This window comes from Gambusia affinis, linkage group LG16, assembly GCF_019740435.1.
Source record: "Gambusia affinis linkage group LG16, SWU_Gaff_1.0, whole genome shotgun sequence".
Classification (NCBI taxonomy): domain Eukaryota; kingdom Metazoa; phylum Chordata; class Actinopteri; order Cyprinodontiformes; family Poeciliidae; genus Gambusia; species Gambusia affinis.
This window is the reverse complement of record NC_057883.1, coordinates 21117553-21135970: the sequence shown is the minus strand read 5'-3', so window position 1 is coordinate 21135970 and position 18418 is coordinate 21117553. Positions and strand designations below refer to the sequence as shown.

At 37.8% G+C, this 18418-nt stretch overlaps 1 protein-coding gene across 1 annotated transcript in view; it reads right to left on the bottom strand.

Moving 5' to 3' along the window:
* mnat1 (MNAT1 component of CDK activating kinase) overlaps window positions 1–18418 on the bottom strand; it is a 58270-nt gene that overhangs the window by 3988 nt on the left and 35864 nt on the right. The window lies entirely within an intron of this gene.

Below are 18418 nucleotides of genomic sequence, written 5' to 3'. Positions count from 1 at the left end.
TAAAGATTTTTTTGTGATCAGCTCAGTCATTTCAAAGTCCTGCTACTGACAATAATATGATCAATGCAAATAAGTATTCAAATATAAATCAGAAATTAGAGGATGCAGAATGGACAAACTAAAAAGAAAAGGAGAAATGCATTTAAAGAGGAATGAGGAAAAAACAGCATTGCTGCGTTCAGATTTGAAACTGTTTAACATAAATCATTAAGATGAAGGGTTTGACTCAAATCCAAGGAGGGATAACTATGCAGCACACAGACAGATTCATCAATAAATTATGAGATTGATTACTTAGAAATCTGTACCCTATCATCCGCTACATGTTTCGTTTTCTCAGTGCTGACAGACACAACCAGCTTTCTTCAAACAGCCGAGAAACAGATGAGCTGCTGATAATCTCCACATCTTGTTCCTGGGTTACAGCTGCCTCAGCTACGTCTAATCCTCTGTCTGCACAATCTTTTTACAACAAAGCCGGAAAAGTAACATCCTAAAGCAACTCAGACAACATGTCAGATTTCTCCCTAATGCCGCCCCCCGTCTGGCGTTTCTCTGGCAGACAGCTCCGAAGCCCTCACACAAGGCTGGCTTTGCAGCCCCCGGTTCCTGTGAACTGAGGAAACTTCAAAGTGATGTGAGGATGAGGAGCGCAGACAGCACTCTGATTTCTGGACCCATTCAAGCTGCTTTACAGGGTAACCTAACGCCTGGAGGATAGCAGAGAGCGACAGCGTGGAGGTGTATGTGGGGCTGTTAGGCCCCCCACGCCACCAGAGGGCCCCCAAGAGCATATATAGACCCCTTGCAGCAAGATCCCGCCCCCATCTCCATGCTGGAGGGCACAAAACTGCTCTACCATTGGCTTTAGCTGTTAAGTTATCAATATAACATGCTAAACCTTCCCCTACCATGACAACTAGATAACAATTTTAGTAAGAAGTTTTAATTAAGAAAAAAAATAGCGAGGGAGAAGGAAGTAGTTCTGTTATTCTATTATTCAGAAAAACTCAGCACTTTCTGCTTGACTTAACATCAGTGCAGTACAGAGTTGATCTGTTGGATTAACAGATTAATAATCGGATAGCAAAAGCTGCTTAATTAGGAGATTTTTCACAGAATACAAACCAGGTGAAGCTAAAACCAGCACTTGAGGAGTTCTGCCTAGTTATTTTATTTACCTTAAATGAAAAAAATAAAAAAAGGTAAAGTTTTGGCTTAATTGCTGCTTTGAGTAATGGTGCAAAAAGAGATTATGAACTACATGCCATGTACAGGGGTGTTTTGCCACTGGGGGCATCAAAGTAATGGTGGAAAATAATTTGTATATGACTGAAACTATAGTCACCTATATTCTGTCTATATACACCTCAGAATATTCTTAGCTGGAATGTGCAGATATAAAAAAGGCAATTTGCAGGTGCAGCGAGCAATTAATCAGTTACTAATTTAGTTGAAGATTATTTCAATAATCAGATTAACCGTTTCAGACTGGGAAACTAGGCTGATGTGACATGAATCCAAAAATCAAAGCACACCAGGAAAGAGAAAGTCACAGAATACCAATCAGATCAGCGCTCTCATCACCCACTAGAGAAACAACACAGCAGCCCCAGTGATTAATAATAACTTCATTAGGCCCACACTGCTGTAGCCTGTCCTTCAGAGCACTTGAGGGAGGTCTTCTCATATGGCTTCCTGCATCAGATGAGTGCTATCTATTGATTATATTGTACCGGGCCTTTTTAATGGTGAAAAAAGTGGGCTATTTACGGCCCGCCTAAGTCTGCTCTTCCTGCTAATCTAATCCCCGAGCTACTCATGTGGTCATTCCTTCCAAGAAAGCTGAGAGCTCTGTGTAACTTTATACCTGCAAGCCCCTAAGGAGAGGCAGAGCCAAAGGAGAGCGTGAAGGCGAGGAAGAGTGCTGCAGATGAAGAGTACGAGGTGAAATCATCTTTATAAACCGAGCCTGTCCGACCCGCTCTCACCCAGAACGGCAGAGTTTAGCTTCGGTTCCGCTCCGCTAACTCGGCGCCTCCGTCCGCATCTTCCTGTAAACGGAGTCCTACAGCTGCGTTTCCATTACAACATTTTCGATATTCCGCTATGGTTGAATGAACATAATTTACACGTGAATAAGTTTTAATAACATGATGAATTAAAAAAAAACAAAAACAAAAAAAAAACAAGTCGTGCCGCCATTATCCCACCACTTCCTGTCCTCTTCTTTATCATAAGTAGTAACTTCCGGTTGTCGATCACAACTAGTGTGAAAAATACACAAACCCCCCGCAAATTTCTATACAGTTGAAAATCCACCTCATTCTACTGAAAAAGGCATGTTTCTATTTATATTTCTAATTACCATATAATTACGCAAATTAGAGTTATGGAAATAAATTTGATTAATGGAAATTCGTCAATTTCAGAAAAACCCAGTTTTTGCGCTGGGTGGAGGGGTGGTTTCCAGTCATATCAAAATTAGCATATTAATAATAACTTCTTTTGGAACCCCTTTTTATTGCATCACAAGAATTATGAGATCAACAAACAAATCTTTCTACTGGTGGAAAAGACAAAGAAGACCACAGGAAGTAGTTGGAGGATGATGGCACTGTGTTTTTTAATGACCAATTCATGTGTGATATTATTTGTGTTTCTTATTTAATGGATTCAACGCAACTGAGAAATTGTGTTTTTGAGTGGATTATGACAGTTTTGAATAACGTACGTTTTTTTCAAAATTGGTTTGCTCCCATTCAGCAAATTTATTTTTGTAATTCCAATTTGTGCAATTTTAAAGTCAATGGCAAAACAGCTACTAGCTAAAAAATAAGAGCATTGCTGCTATATACAAACTAGCTTCATGCAAAAAAACACATATACACACATTTTGACACGGAAGAGAAGCCGCCTCATCCTTTCATCAAAAGTTTTTGATTTTTAAAACTGCTGTTTCCAACACTTTGTTTTCATTCCAAATATGAAAACTTGATGTCGAAAAATCACAATTTCCCAATTGCAGTGTTTCCAATAAATAAGAAATACATTAATAAGTTTGCTGACATGATCAGTCATTAAAGATCAATCATCCTCCTTCCTCTTCCATCTTCTTTGTTGTTTCTGTCAGTAGTAAAACACGCTCATGTGATGCAAAAAAAAAATTCCATTCCAGTTTTGTGAAATATGCACATTTTGATATCGCTGAAAAATTCTAGTGCAAAACGTTTTATTGAAAAACATAATTTTTTTTGTGGGTTATGGTTCCATTAAGCTGGTTTATTTTCATAACTCCAATTTGAATTGTGGTGAATGGAAACATAGCTTTAAACTAACTCTGTATGTAGGTGAAGCCAAACAATAAATCAAACTGTTGTTGCTCGACTGCAGTCAGAAATGGTGATAAAACGCATTCAGGAAACAGAAAATAAGACGCAACACATTCATTAAAAAGATATAACCCTGTGAAACAGGCTCTCTAAACCTTTCCCTACCAGTCTGCCCTCCACCACTCCCCCTGGTTCTCACTTTCCTCACAAAGACTGGACTGCCTTTTGTTCACGAGGCACTGAAATCCAAGACGTTTGGGCCGGTAACATCTTTCACTCTCCAGGCCCCACTGGAGCATTAGCTGCAACCCGATACGCGTCTTTTCAAAGCTTTGTATTATTGGGTAAATATGGGTCACTTTGCAGCGGCCCATCATGTCGCTTCGGGGGAGCTGGAAAAGACGAGCACAGGTGACGAAGACAACTGAAGGACTCTGAGTGTGTCTGTGTGTGTGGGTGTGTGTGTGTGTGTGTGTGTGTGCGCGTGTGTGTGTGTGTGTGTGTCAGACTGCAACTGGGATAAGGCTTCTTTTCCCCAAACATTTGGAAATCAGCAACAGCATGAATTAATTTATATTAATTCTTTAAATTCCACCATTTACAATGGAAAACACAAGTTTAGATACATTGTTTAAAAAAAATCTCACTTTCCAACATTAAATCCAAATCAGTAAAATGTTTCCTATTTACACTGTAAAAACAAAATGCAGATTATTTCAGTGATAACTAGCAGTTTTTCATTAATAATAAGGAATTGTTGACATAAAATTAACACCTATGTCTTGTTGAAAACTTACTTCTGAGTTTGTGTTGTTTTAATTCAAGTGTACTAAGATATTTTCACCAGAAAAAAAAAAAATACTTTGTAACATTTTGTGTTTTTACAGTGTGGTTCAGTTAGTTGGGTTTTAGATGTTTTTTTTTCTGGTTTCTGACTTCAAATTTAGAAATTAAAACACACTAAAATTAATTTGGTATAATTAGGTAATTTTATATATATAGCACATTTTTAGCAACAATTTCAAAAGGCCCAGCTCATGTAGAGGTTTCTTCTTTCTTTTTTTTTTTTAAGTTATCATCTCAAACACGCCTCTTCCTTGTATGACATCATAGTTTTTGTGTGAAACACGCAAATCAACCACAAAATAAAACCAAAATACCATTTAGACACTATTTATTGGGGTTTACCGTTGTTAAAGTAAATGTTTTATGGTAATTACAATATTATAATGCAAATTTGTGGAGTCATATTTCATAACAATGTTACACAAGTAAAAGTAAAAAGTACAGCATAGTAAGTACAGCATAGTAAGTACAGCGTTTCCAAAACCGTACTCAAGTAAAAGTAAAGAATTACCAGAGTGGGATAGTACCTAGTTACATTTACTCAATTACATTTATTTGAGTTACTTTAAAACAAAACAAAACAAAACAAACAAAAAAAACTTTAGGAGTATTTTTACTACGAAAGTAGTAAAAAGTACTTTTTACTTTTACTTGAGTAATTTTATTATGAAGTATTTCTACTATTTCTGGATTTTCTACCACTGAATGAAAAACAGATGTTTCAATCAAAAAATCAGACACAGACACACTCCTGCAGTTTCTGTTAAAATATTTTAAAATTTTTATTGAAAGAAACTGATTTGGAAACATTTATTTTGCCAGATTTTGTTGTTTTTTTGTCACTTCTATGAATTATTATCATTTTGATCCTTATAATACTAAAATATTCCTCTTAACTTTATATTTTGGCCCATTTGGTCATGTAATTTTTAAATATTAAATGATTAAATAATTAGAGTAGTTACCGAGTAGACTTTTTACCAAATTCGTGGAGAGCTACTTTTTACTTTTACTCAAGTAAAAATATGTTGAAGTAGTGCTACTCTTACTTGAGTACCATGTTTGGTACTCTACCCACGTCTGTTAATAACGACAGCAGGTTTTCCCCCACTGCCTGGGAAACACAGAGCTGCACCGTCTCTAATTCAGAGTGAAAGGATAAGTGGCGAAATGTTCAGCATGGCTTCCAGATGAGAACTTGTGGCTTCTCTTAGTATTTGTGCTCAGTGATGCTGCAGCGGGATGGAAATGTTTGAGTTTTCTGATGACGAAGAGTAGGGAAGCTCCAGAAACGGAAATGCAGACCCCATGTGTTGGCTGGATCTAGATTAAAAATGGCCGTGGAAGCCAAACTGAGATGGAAAGAAAATAAGCGTGTAATGGCACAGCAAGCAGACGCTTAATCGAAATGCGAACCACAGAAAAGGCGTCTGAGGGATTGGGATTAAACAAAACTCACTGAAGAATCTGCGCTTGTGGTTTTGTCTGTTTCTACGCTTAAAGTTTTTGCAATGAAGGAAGCTTGAAGAAGCTAGGTTAGCTTTTTGTAATGGGAAGAATAATACAAACCCAGTTCTTCACAGAATCAAAAGACTAACAATATTCACACAAAAATGCTAATTACAGTCTAGTATTCAGAACACTTTATGTTAAAACCACACTCTAATGTTTTTACTTTAATTTGGTTTCATGAAATGGACAGAAAGTAGTTTGAACTAAAGAGACAGGAAACTCTGGAGGAGCCACAGAGAACCACAACTCAGGTGGGAGAGTCTGTTAAAGGTGCAGTAAACTTTGTTGTGACAGTTTGACATGAGTCAGATAATCTGAAAAACGTTCCTCTGCCTGTTCCCAGTGCAAACTAGATACAATCTTTATTCATAATTTGAAACAGTGAAGCTAAAAGTCCTGAGGAGTTTTGGGTAGAAACTCCTCAGGACTCCTCAAGACAAAAGTGTTTTTATGTTAAATGCTAAATGTGTAAATATTTTGTACAGTTTTGGTTTAATTGCTGCTCTGATTGTGTAGTTTTTTCAGCAAGTTGCCTCTTTTTGAACCTGTTCACTTCAGTTAGATTAGTTAGCTAGAGTAGTTGGGGATCGTTTCAATAAACAATTGAACCGAAAAAACATTAAAAAAACTTTTTTTCCCTCAAAATTCAGATTTTTTTCTCAAAATTTGAACTGTTTTCTGAGTATTCAAACTTTATTTCAGAATTCTGACTTATTACCTCAAAATTCAAATTTTTTTTTCTCCAAATTCTGATTTTTTTTTCAGAATTCAGGCTTTCTTCTGAGAATTCAGATTTTTTTCCTCAAAATTTCTAAATCTTTTCTGAGAATTCTGCCTTTTTTCTCAGATTTCTGACTTTTTCCCTAAAAATTCTGACTTATTTCTCAAAATTAAATATTTTTTCTCAGATTTCTAACTATTTTCTCCAGATTCAGACTATAATTTCTAAAAAATTAAAAAGTCAGAATTCTCAGCTTAAAGTCAGATTATTTTTTTTCCCATTGGCCCTGATCCTCTTCCAATAGCATTAATCACATTTAATCACTTCAGCCTCAACACAGTGTGTAAACTCCTTGTTTTAACTGTACGTATATTAAAGCAGCTGAAGGCCTAAATGCAGAGCGAGGGTGAGTGACAGGCACAGAGAAGCGCATCTATATGATAAATGCTGAATCTGTTTAAAAGCCAAGTCATAACCCTGCAGGATGACTCTACAAATGCCCGGAAATCTTCCTTTAGCGCAGTACGTTCCAGCACCAACTGAGGATTCCTGGCCTGGGAATGATAGGAGCTGCAGGGAGGAGGGAGCCACACACCTGCCAGATGATTTGTCATTATAGAGGGGTCAGCACTCAGCTGTCACCCCCTAATCACCCATCCTACCCCTTTAGCCACCCCCTCCTGCACCCTCTAAACTCCTCTCCAGTCCTCCACAAACACCCCCTGCATTCCTGAGGCGGCTCCGGTTTCACTCCATCTGCCCCTCCTTCCTAAGCTAGAGAAAATGTAGCCCTGTGAGAGAGAGACGGCAAACCGAGTTGACTGTTTGGATGAGCAACGCGGGCTTAGGCTCCCTGTGTGCAAATCTCCCCCGGTGGGTTGTTTATCCACAGGCAGAGCTGTTCGTATCGATACCCGGACTCAGCCAGAGAAGCAGAATCTTACCAGGAGAGAAAATGTAGCTGCAATCCGCACATACTCCCCCCCCCATCCACCGTTTCTGTGGACAAGCCAAACACATAACTCTCACAGGTATACTATATCCTTCAACAGCAGTCTTTCAGCGCGGCGGGTCACGGGTCACGCTCTTTTCCGCTGAACGCTGCTTCCTCTGGGACATGAAGTGTGTGAGACGGATCTTCGTCCCGCTGTCCAGCAGATTATCTCAAGTTGTTCTCTGCGAGTGTGCTTGAGAGCGTACTTACATCACATCTCCTCCTCCATTATCGTGTTTCTCCTCATCACCGCTAACAATCTGGGCCGGGGAGGCAGGCCAGCACGGCTGACTGAAGGAGAGAACACGGCCGCCGTGTTAACAGGAGACTGAGGCGAGACGCGACATTAACGCTCTTGAAATGTTCTCATCGGGAGCGACAGGAAATCTATAAAGGAGGCAGCTTGTTGGTACTGTGGATAAATAAGAGCTGCATGAATGCAGATAAGGGATCCAGTTCACTTCCTGGCTGCTGCACTTCCCTTGAGTCGCCTGATGGGGGCAGTAGAGGCTGGCTGTAATGCAGCCTCTGACCTCCTGAAAGGCAGAGCTGCCACTCAATAATGCAGGAGAGAGATAATATGACATCAGCGTCTTCGTCAACAGGAGGACAGACAGGAGGACAGACGTCAACCCGGACTGAAACGATTAATCCTGATTAATCGATTAGCCAACTGATTATTGACTATTGCTTTGATAAACTATGTAAGGTGACCCAGAGTGTCAAGAAAGACAAATAAAATGTATCGTTATAATTAATTGATTAATTGCTAGCTGGAGTAAACAGACAAGAAAAGTTAGTTTGCTGAAATAACAACAAACCCACACTGTAAAAACACAAAATCTTACCAAGTTTCCAGTTCAGATATCTTAAATAAAACACAACTAACCTAGAAGTAACTTTTCAGCTTGTTTTAAGTCAATTATTCCTTAGTATTTATGAAAAGCTGTTGGTTCCACTGGCATTATTTCACTTATAACAATAAATGTTTCCATGTTGTAAGTTAAATAATCTGCCAATGGAACTAGAACCTTTTCATCAATATTGAGGAATAATTGACTTAAGACAATTATATCTGGCTAAAACGTTTCTTGTCAGTCAGTTCACTTAAAATAAGACAAAACTAAGATATTTGAACTATCAAACAAGACAGCTGCAATAAAACGTTAATTTTCTTATTTTAAAAAAATAAAATAATGCTAAAAATATTGCTAAAATTCACTAATAACAGTATAGAAAAAGCTTAAGTGGTTAAATAAAAAAGAAATTGTTAGAATGTGCTACATTTTTTATCCGATTAATCAATCAAATAATCAATAACTAATATAATCATTAGTTGCAATAAAAGGTTTATTTTCTTATTTATAATACAAAGCAATATTGCTCAAATGTATTTCTAATATTACTATAGAAGAAGCTTAAGAGGTTAAAAAAAAAAAAGTAGAATATCCCTGATTTTTACCCGATTAATTGATTGAATAATCGATGTCTAAGGTAATCGATAGTTCCAGCCCTGTTGCCAGCCAGTGGCTGTGGAGACACACCCATGCAGACACCTGCATGGCGGCTGGACAGGTTGGTAACATTCAGGGAACAAAGCGGCGCTCCCACAGGAGAATTCACCCCCGCAGGTATCAGTTACTGCAGCATCTCTGGGAAAACCCAGAGAGTTTTTCAATCAGGAAGGGAAACAGGAAGGGAGTAAAGGACAAAAAGTACAGAAAGGTAAAGTAAAGTTAAGGGCTGCCTTTCATGCATTAAATAATTTAAGCTCTCCCCGCGGCTAGGCCGCTCAGGACAGCCGTTTGTTTTGTTTCTGCAGCTCTTAAGAGGGAAAATGAGCCAGATAATCCCCCTGAACATAACCGGGCCGCCGGCCCACAGGAACGGAGATGCACGGAGTTCCAGTCTGTTTACGTTTGAGGCTATGACGCGCACCGAGTGTAAGGTGTGCTTTGCCTCTGTGTATGCATAGTTCTGCACACCCACTAGCTTACAATCAGAGCCTGGATAGTATTCCAGTGCAAACATCTCGACAAATCTGAGAGCTAAAATAGTCTGGAGGCAGCAGCTCATGCATGCAGGATGGCGATGCAAGTAAATCAGGAGGCAGGGCGGAGAGTTTTCCTCCGTCTTCCCTGACACCTGCTGTCCCTGTCACAGGGTTTAATCTGGGAGGGATCCAATAATCACACAATCACTGAAAACAAGATCAATCATTTCCATTTGGAGGATTTATCGGGTTTTTATCTTTACTCTCTTTCTACCAAGAACTGGATGATAAAAGTCTCCAGTCTGGTGACAATTTTCTTTAGAAAGACTTAAAAATCAATTCTTGTCGTTGTTTTGTTTATTTATTTTGGATATTTAAAATGTCTTCCAGTTCAAATGTTAAATGTTCATTAAAATTTAAAGTTTATTCATCTTTGAGAGTCTGTTCTATGCATTACTATGCCATTACTGTTATATTACTTTAAAATGGTCTCAAAATAACAATATTATTGTTTATCAAAATAACTTCTGGGACAATTTATGTCCAGCAAAATTTGTTCTTGTGACAAACCTAGTTGAAAATAGTTCATAGTTACCAATTATTTCCATAGGAAAATAATCAAATTACTTATTTTCAAGAGTGATTCCTTACTGAATTACTTTAAGAAAAAGATACACAACCTGAAAATGCAATAAAGCAATTTACCTTTGAGCCTTATTCTGTCCTTTCTGCATTTTCCATCTTGTGAAACTCTCAGAGCTGGATTTGTTGCCCCTCTCTTACCTTTATGCACATTGCATCACCAAACATTGACTAATGCAGATCTCTTTTGGAAGAATATTGTTAAATATTTATAGGTTTCCTCTGCATATTGTAAGAAAATCGACTCTTTCTTCTGTTAAACTCCTGACTAAACTTCATTTCATTTAAGTGTTTAAATAAAATGAAACGTTGACCAACATTTTGATGTGTAACAATGACATTTTACTGTCTTTTTATGATGTAAAGCACTTTGAACTGCATTGCTGCTGAAATTTTAATTACAAATAAACTTGACTGATTGATTTAAAATACAAATTTAGTTCAGTACTGATTTAAAATAGCGTTACTACGCCACACGTTTTGTAGCGCAGTAACGCAGTAATCTAATAATTTTTTTCTGCATTTGTAATCCTTTAGTTACTTGAAAAACAGTAATCGGATTACAGTGACTACTGGTTCCCAGAATCCAGATGTCCTTCAGTACGTCTCCCTCTGCTCTCCGCTCGCTCTTTAGGTCAAAAATGACTCGCCCACAAGTAAAAAGCTTCCAGTCGACTACAGAGAGAGCTTATTTTGACTCATGCTTCAAGAGAAAATCAATATTTGCACAGATCTATGGGAGGGAAAACAATAGTGATGTGGCCTCCACCAGGCTGGTCTGTTAATGGTCTGTTTACCGAGACAGACGGGATAATGGGTTGGGTGTTGGCTGGTGGAGAGTCAGACGACGGCCGCGCGCTTCTGATGCAGTTTCTGATGAAGAAACTGACAGAAACTGGGTGCAAGGCGGTGGCTCGCGCCGCGGACGCAGACGGCTCATCTTGTTGACACAGACGGGTTTGCAAGTCAAATAGTCGCCCTCGTGCCTCCACACTTTTATAGTGCCTGCACTCTCTTTTGGCTATGCAAATGATAAATCTGTGCGCCTCAGGACTGCAGTCCAACCTTCAGACGAAAGCAGTGGAAACACTTAAATGGTCGATGATGCTCAGCGACTGCAGACTGAACCCAGTAACACCAGACTGGACATGGGTCGCTTACTGGTACCAATGGATACTAAGGCTTTAAAATCTTTCAAAAACTTCAACTCAAAGAGCCTGTTGCCCCTCCCCCACCTGTTGGTGCACACTGCCAACCAGCAAGGTAAAAGAGTGCTCTGACACTTTTGTCTTAAATATATCCACCTCTGGAATAAATGAAGAGCCTCTGCACCGAACCCCGTTGAAAACCTCCTGGTTGTTCCACCAAATATTCATTCCCGAGTTAAAACATTAGTATTGCTGTTTCTAAATGAATCTGAACTTTTTGTCTTTGCATTATTTCAGGTCTGAAAGCGCTGCATCTTTTTTCTCATTTTCTGAAAGTAAATTTGCTTTTGATTTCTGAGACGTGTTGTCAGTAGCTCATAAAATAAAAGAACGATGTTCATTTTACTCAAACATAAACCTTTAAACAGTGAAATCATAGAAACTGATCATTTTAATTGGTCGCTTAATTGTTTTCCAGAGCTGCATATTTACATATTACCATATAATATCTACTTTTAACAGTGGTAAACACAATAAATAATGTCAAAAAGAGATAATATTCTGCACAGTGTACAAGTTGCATAAACAAGTCTGAGCTGGAAGTGATCCACGCCATCTTAGCAGGCAAACGCAGCACAATGCATATCGACACTAACAAAAATAAAATATGTTTGCAATCTTGACCAACGTGCGAGAAAACGATACATGAACAAAATGGCTGCTGTCTGGATCGACCCGAATGAGACGGAGAAGGAAAATATGCCGGACGATGTGAACAAGCTGCTTCCGATCTCAAACTACGATATAATTCACTACTTAGTGAACACAAAGAGTGCAACTCCATGGAGGAGCTTAGGACGCAAATATTTAACGTTTAAACGGATTTGTGAAGGACGTACGAACGCTTCACATGAACAACAAGGTTCTGGTGACCAGCAGAGTATTTGTAGGAACATACATGTAGGCTACATGGTAATCTTAGCTTGCAGATAAAATCTACATTATCGATGCTCTGAAGTTCAGCTAATGCAAAAAAAAATATATTTTTGGTCTAGTTTTTAAAATATCTTACTTTTCTCTTATTTCAAGTGTACTAACTTACAAGTAACTTTTCAGCAAGAGATGGGAGCTTTTTTAATGTCAATAATTCCTTAATACTGATGAAAATACACAGATTATTTTAATTATAACAAGACATTTTTCCCATAAGTGGAATAATTTGCCAGCGAAAAAAGTACTTTTTCATCAATATCAGGGAATGATTGACTTAAAACAAGCTCCTATGTCTTGCTGAAAAGTTACTTAAAGATGGTTTTGTCTTATTTCATGTGAACTAAAATACGATAATCTAGACCAAAGATACTTTGTAAGATTTGTGTTTTTGCAGTGTAGAAGGAATGGAAGTAGAAGGATGAAGTAGATGATTGACTTGTTTTCCATTTTCCACTTAAGTTTTGTATCTAAAAGAAAAATATATAAACCTTCAGACATCTCATAATGAGATAACATTCACATACAAAAACCTGATATTATAGCAGAAACAGTTTCCAAGATGGCGCATGAAATGACTACTACTAGTCAATCTTGGAAACTGAAAATATTGTGAGAAAATGCAAATTTAATACGAGGGAATAGAAAAGAAGCATTTCCACCACGTCCCCATAAGGGGCTCCATATGAACCTGCAAACGTTTTTTGGTGTTTTTTTTCTCCTCCCACAGAGGTTCAGGTGAGGTCTCGTACAGCAGCTCTTAACTTCGGCATCAAAGCCGTGTTTATACGGTAAGGAGCGTGAAACGGTACGAAACGAGAGCCGTCTCTCCGAGGTGCCATCAGTCAGCCTCTGTCAGCCCCAGCACTCTGACTTCCTGCTGCCTCTTGGTCGGTGACCCCTGACCCGGCCCCGGCCCCTTCACACCCGTCATAGCTTTCAGATGGATGTGATCGGAGAATGTGGAAAACCCATTCAAGGCAATTCCTAGAGATTCCTGCTGCTGGCTGTTCTCTGACTAATAGTCCAAGAGAGAAAAATAAGAATGATATAACTACGCCTGAATCGATTAATCACGATTAATCGATTATTGAAGTAATTGTCAACTAATTTAGTTATTGATTAATCTCTAACTGAGAGATCAACACACTCTGAGTACTAATTGAGCCAAAACTGCAAAAAAATAGACATTTTGTATTTCAAATAACAAAAAATAAAAACTGTTTAGTTTCAGCTCCATAAATCACTTTCCTGCTTTACGCTCCATAATAAGCTCAAGTGGTTAAATGTGGTTAAGTGAATAATCTGTAGAATGTGCCTGTTTTTTTTATTTGATTAATCGTCAGAATAATCTATAAGTAAAATAATTGCTAGTTGCAGCCGTACTCTGAAATGATTAATCGGATTAGTCATGATTAATCATTTATTATTAACTGACAACTTTTTAGAAATCAAAAGTAACACTTTATTTGACGGGTTGTGAATAAGACCGTCATGACGCCGTCATTAACGTGACGTAACACCTGTCATGAACATGAGTTAGTCTTCATGAATATTTATGACTGTTGTCATAAAGTGTCATTCGGTAAATTATGACACTTTTAATACAAAGTTGACATTATTCAAAACGTCTTCGTTATGACAACTTTACATTAACCAAGAAATAATAATCTGACATAAATTTGTTATAAAAGTATTACTGATTATAAAATTATGTTATTAAAGTGTTACCAAATCAACTAATTATTAACTAGAGCATTTTTTACATGTTGATGTCTTTTTTTAGCTGCAGATGCATCCTAAAGGATGGTCATGCATTCAAAGAATTGATAAATTATTGCATTTTTTAAAGAATATTTTTAAATGTATTTCTACTATTAATATAGAATAAAGTTAAGTGATTAACTGAAAAATCTGAAGATAATCGGTAGAATAACTGATAATATAATTGTTAGTCGCAGCCCTATTTATAACAAGGGCTGAAATGATTAATCGCGGTCCTGATTAACCAATTTTTGAAGTAATCTTAAACTAATTTAGTCATTGATTAATCGTTAACTGGAGTATATGTACTCAAAAAAGGTAATTTGCTCAAAATACAACACGCTCAGCGGAGTCATTATGAAAAAACTACAAAAAAAATCTACACATTTTGCATCTAAGAGAAAAGAAGAAAACTATGTAAACATATACTGTACATAGTTTTAGATTAAACTCAGGTTGTTAAATGAAAAATCTGAAGAGTGTGTGTCAGTATAATCAATAGAATAATTGATAACTAACATAATTTTTAGTGCAGCCTGACTTCTCTGCAGCATGATGTAAGGCAGGAATAAATGACTTGGATGCTATTTAATCCTCTGAAACGCTATAACTATTCAGCGGTTCTGCGAAATCCCGGAGCCGGATCCAGAATCCCTGAGGCCAAGTGATTCCAAAGAAGAGCAGTTCAGACTGGGAGAAAAGCCCCCCAGGCAGGAAGAGGTTAGCAAAGCCCACTGCCAGGAACTCATGGCAGTGATGGCATCGCTGCCAACCCCGGATAAACTCCCTCCCACCGAAGCACTTAACGCAACATGGACAAGCGCACAAACAAGATATGCATGCCGAGTTCAAATAAACACGGCGGCTCTGAGAGATGCACTGGGAGCTGAAGAAGAGTCAGGAGGAGAGCATCACTCAGAGACCCATTAACCCCTGGCTGCCAACCAGAACAGCGAACAGGCGTCGCTTTAAGTACATGTTAAACATAGCTGGTGTGTTCACAACTGATTTATGAACAGGAATATCCACTGAGTTCAAATAAAGACTGGGAGAGAGTTTTAAAGGTGACCTATTATCTGCTATGCATCTTTGATCAGGTTAGATAGGATGGATGGGTTTTAATTAAATCATTTTAAGATAATTATTCCGGCCAGTTCTGCATATTTTGAGCTCCTTCCAGAATGACGGCAGGATCCCAAAATGTAGGACTGTTTTTAATAAAAATGCCTTCTCTTTTGCCGTGACGAGTCATTGGAAATATTTTGAGTCATTTTGGAAATATTTGCACGTTTGGCAAAAAATATGGCTGTTTTTTACTCATTATTGATGAAGGCAGAGAAACAGTTTTATGAATTGTCTCTTGGTTTGCAGTTTGGTTTGCTTAGCTTTAGTGAGATCTGAATAATCATTTATCAGAAACTGGTTTATCACCAACTCATAACCTTTTAAGTCATACTTGATTACATTAATGTGTTCACGGACTGTGGGTAAAAATTAACATTTCTCGCTACAACCTGGAACCGTTCATCTCCCCTTCAGCTAATGACGTTTAATGAAATGTACATTGTCTCTGTAAATAAAACAGATGCGCAATTATACAATAGCGCATCTTTGAAAAGCAGAAGTAGAGTCTCCTGCGCAACCAACAAGAATGCAGCAAGTGGTTTCTAGATGGTAAGTCAACAACAAACTGGAACTTGTCTTTTCCAGCAGTGAATACAGCGACAAAATTGCAATTAATCAACAACTGAAAAAATTGTTAACTAATTCAGTAATTGATTAATTATTAATTTGAGTTGACAGACTCAAAAAAGTCAATCTGCTGAAAGAACAACACAATCAGAGCAATAGTTAAGCCACACTGTACAAAAAATACACACATTTTGCATTTAAGATAATAAAAACCTTTATCTGAAAATATATACATTGTTTTAGCTTCATCTGGTTAAACTTTTGTTTAAACAAATCCAATTATTAATCAATTAATTGGTCAGCAGATCAGCCATAAACTGTATTAATATTAATTAAAGCAAGTACAGCGACAAAACCAGCTGACCAAACACGCTGGAGCTCTGCTTGGGTTGCTAGGTAACGGGCCGGGCTTGGCTGAGGTTGCTAGGTAACGGTGCCTGGGGATTTGTGACGTTACATTCTGAAGGTTTTTGAAAGGGCTCATTTTCCAACACCCAAAAACGTGAACTTACTGCCAAAAAACGGCCAAGTTGGGGTTTTTAAAGCACTTGATCTGTTTTTACGAGCAGCAGGAACCCAAACGGAAGTACAAAAATGTGAACTTTGCATTACAGATCCCCTTTATTTGAAGAAACCGATCTCTTATGATGGTTGTTTATGAATTTAAGTCATGGCAAACTACTTGTGACCCTCAGACAGAGAAAGTGCTCTGAGGATTACTTCCTGGAGCGTAGAGGCGCATCCCCAGGAGAAAATATCTCCAGACTAAACACCCATTCATTCAGCTGCTCCCCTTCGCCCCACCGACAAGAGACGGACCCCTGACAAGAACAAAAAAAAAAAAGAGAGAGAAAAACCTCACTTTTTCCACCAATTATAGATGCAGAGTGGGGGAGGAGGAGACGGCAAGACTTCAAAATATTATACACACTGGCATTTGGCGAAGCACATTGAGCAACTTCTGTCAGAGAGAGAGAGAGATGGGCTAATTTCAGGGCAACTCACGCCAACACAAACAACTGTTCTGGCTAGCTTTCATTGTCAGCACTTGAGGTTTGAGTCAAATTTTTCAACGCTCTGCAGCCAGTTTCTCTTTCCCCTACTTTTCCCCCCCCCCACTATATGATTTGTCTTTTTCCAAAGATCCCAGTCAGTCTTTCATCGCCTACGCAGTCAGAGCCTCTCAAAGTATTCTGGTAGAAACTCAGATCCAGATGCTGATCCACACTGCATAAACAAAAATAGATCTTTTTTTATTCCTTCACAGGAATCGTCCACGTTAACAGATTTACTGTCCTACTTTGAAGAAGAAGAAGAAGAACAGCACAAAATGTCAAATTATCTTCAATATCAAGGCGGTCAAAAGACAAACTGGTTCTAATTTTTCACAGCTAAGTGCTTCAAATCTTAGAAAAATGTGTTTCAAAGGCCCACTCCTCTGCCAAATTGTTTAATTAACCCACAGTAAATTGTCTGAGAATACATTACCTCATTTTAGTCTGAACTTTGACTAGGCCACTCCAAAAGCTTCATGTCCTGCTGCTTAACACAAGAGCTATCAGTCTTGTGCAGTTAATTTTACTGTATTTCCCAGTGTATGTTCAATGATAGTATCAATAAATACCAATAAATTAGAAAATATTGCTAAATGCAATTATTGAAAGAAGTGTGATTTAGCGAATCGCACTTCTTAATGTGACTAAAGAAACAAATTACAAGAGGCTGTTTCTCATGAGTACGGTAAGTATATTGCAATAAGAAATAAATGAATTAAACAGATAATAAATTTAAAAAAGCTTTTCATTGTTTGTTTTTCTCGTCTCTTTCTTCTAAAAACTGGATGACAAAAGGTTTTGCTCTGGTGCTTCGGTCTCAACTGGCCTCTTTTGCAAAGGGAAATTTTGCTTACAGAGATTTCAGTATCCATTTTATTTGTTGTTTTTGTTGTTTTGCTTATTTATTTTGGAAATTTAAAACATCTTTTAGTTGCGATATAAAGTGTTTGATAAAAATTAAGGTTTATTAGCATTTCAGTGGGCGAGCTTGCATTACCGTTCCATAATATTGCTAGAAAATGATCTCAAAACAACAACATTATTATTGCAATAAGTTCTGGGGAAATTTATCGTCTAGCAAACTTTGTCAATAACGAGCAATATTCATTTGTTATGTCATTTTAATACTAAAAAATAAGTAACAAATAGCTCTAATTGTCATGTTTATGGTTATCACAAAATATTGTGATAAAACTTAAAGTCCACATCTTCCACCCTTCCTCTACAGGTAATCAGGGAAATCAGTGAAATGTAATTACAGTTAATTCATGATTTAACAAGAGGAGGTGGTTTGGTTTTCCTTGTATGAAATCTGATTTTGTATTTATTCAAGTTACTTTTGTCCAACGAATTATGCAAGTGTGATAATAAAAGTAAAATGCTGAATACATTTAGCAAAGCATTTCCTTGCAGAAACCATTTTACTCGATCATTTAGGAGTTGGATAAAAACAAAGACAATTTGAGTCGTTTGAACAACGTGGCCATCCATGTTTTTCTGCTCTGAATTGCTGAGTGTTTTTGATGTCTGCAGGTTATGAGCCTGTTGTGGTGGCGGACAGGGTGAGGCGCCAGCGGTTTCACAGCTACCGCTGCAGTCCTGGAGGTGCAATGTGCTGCTATCCACACAACAGCCATGTGAACGTAAACATCATATGTTTCTGTTTGGATCGTCGAAGAACTATTTACTTCTGCTTTGATTTTGTTTATTAAAGGCTTTTTACTGTTCG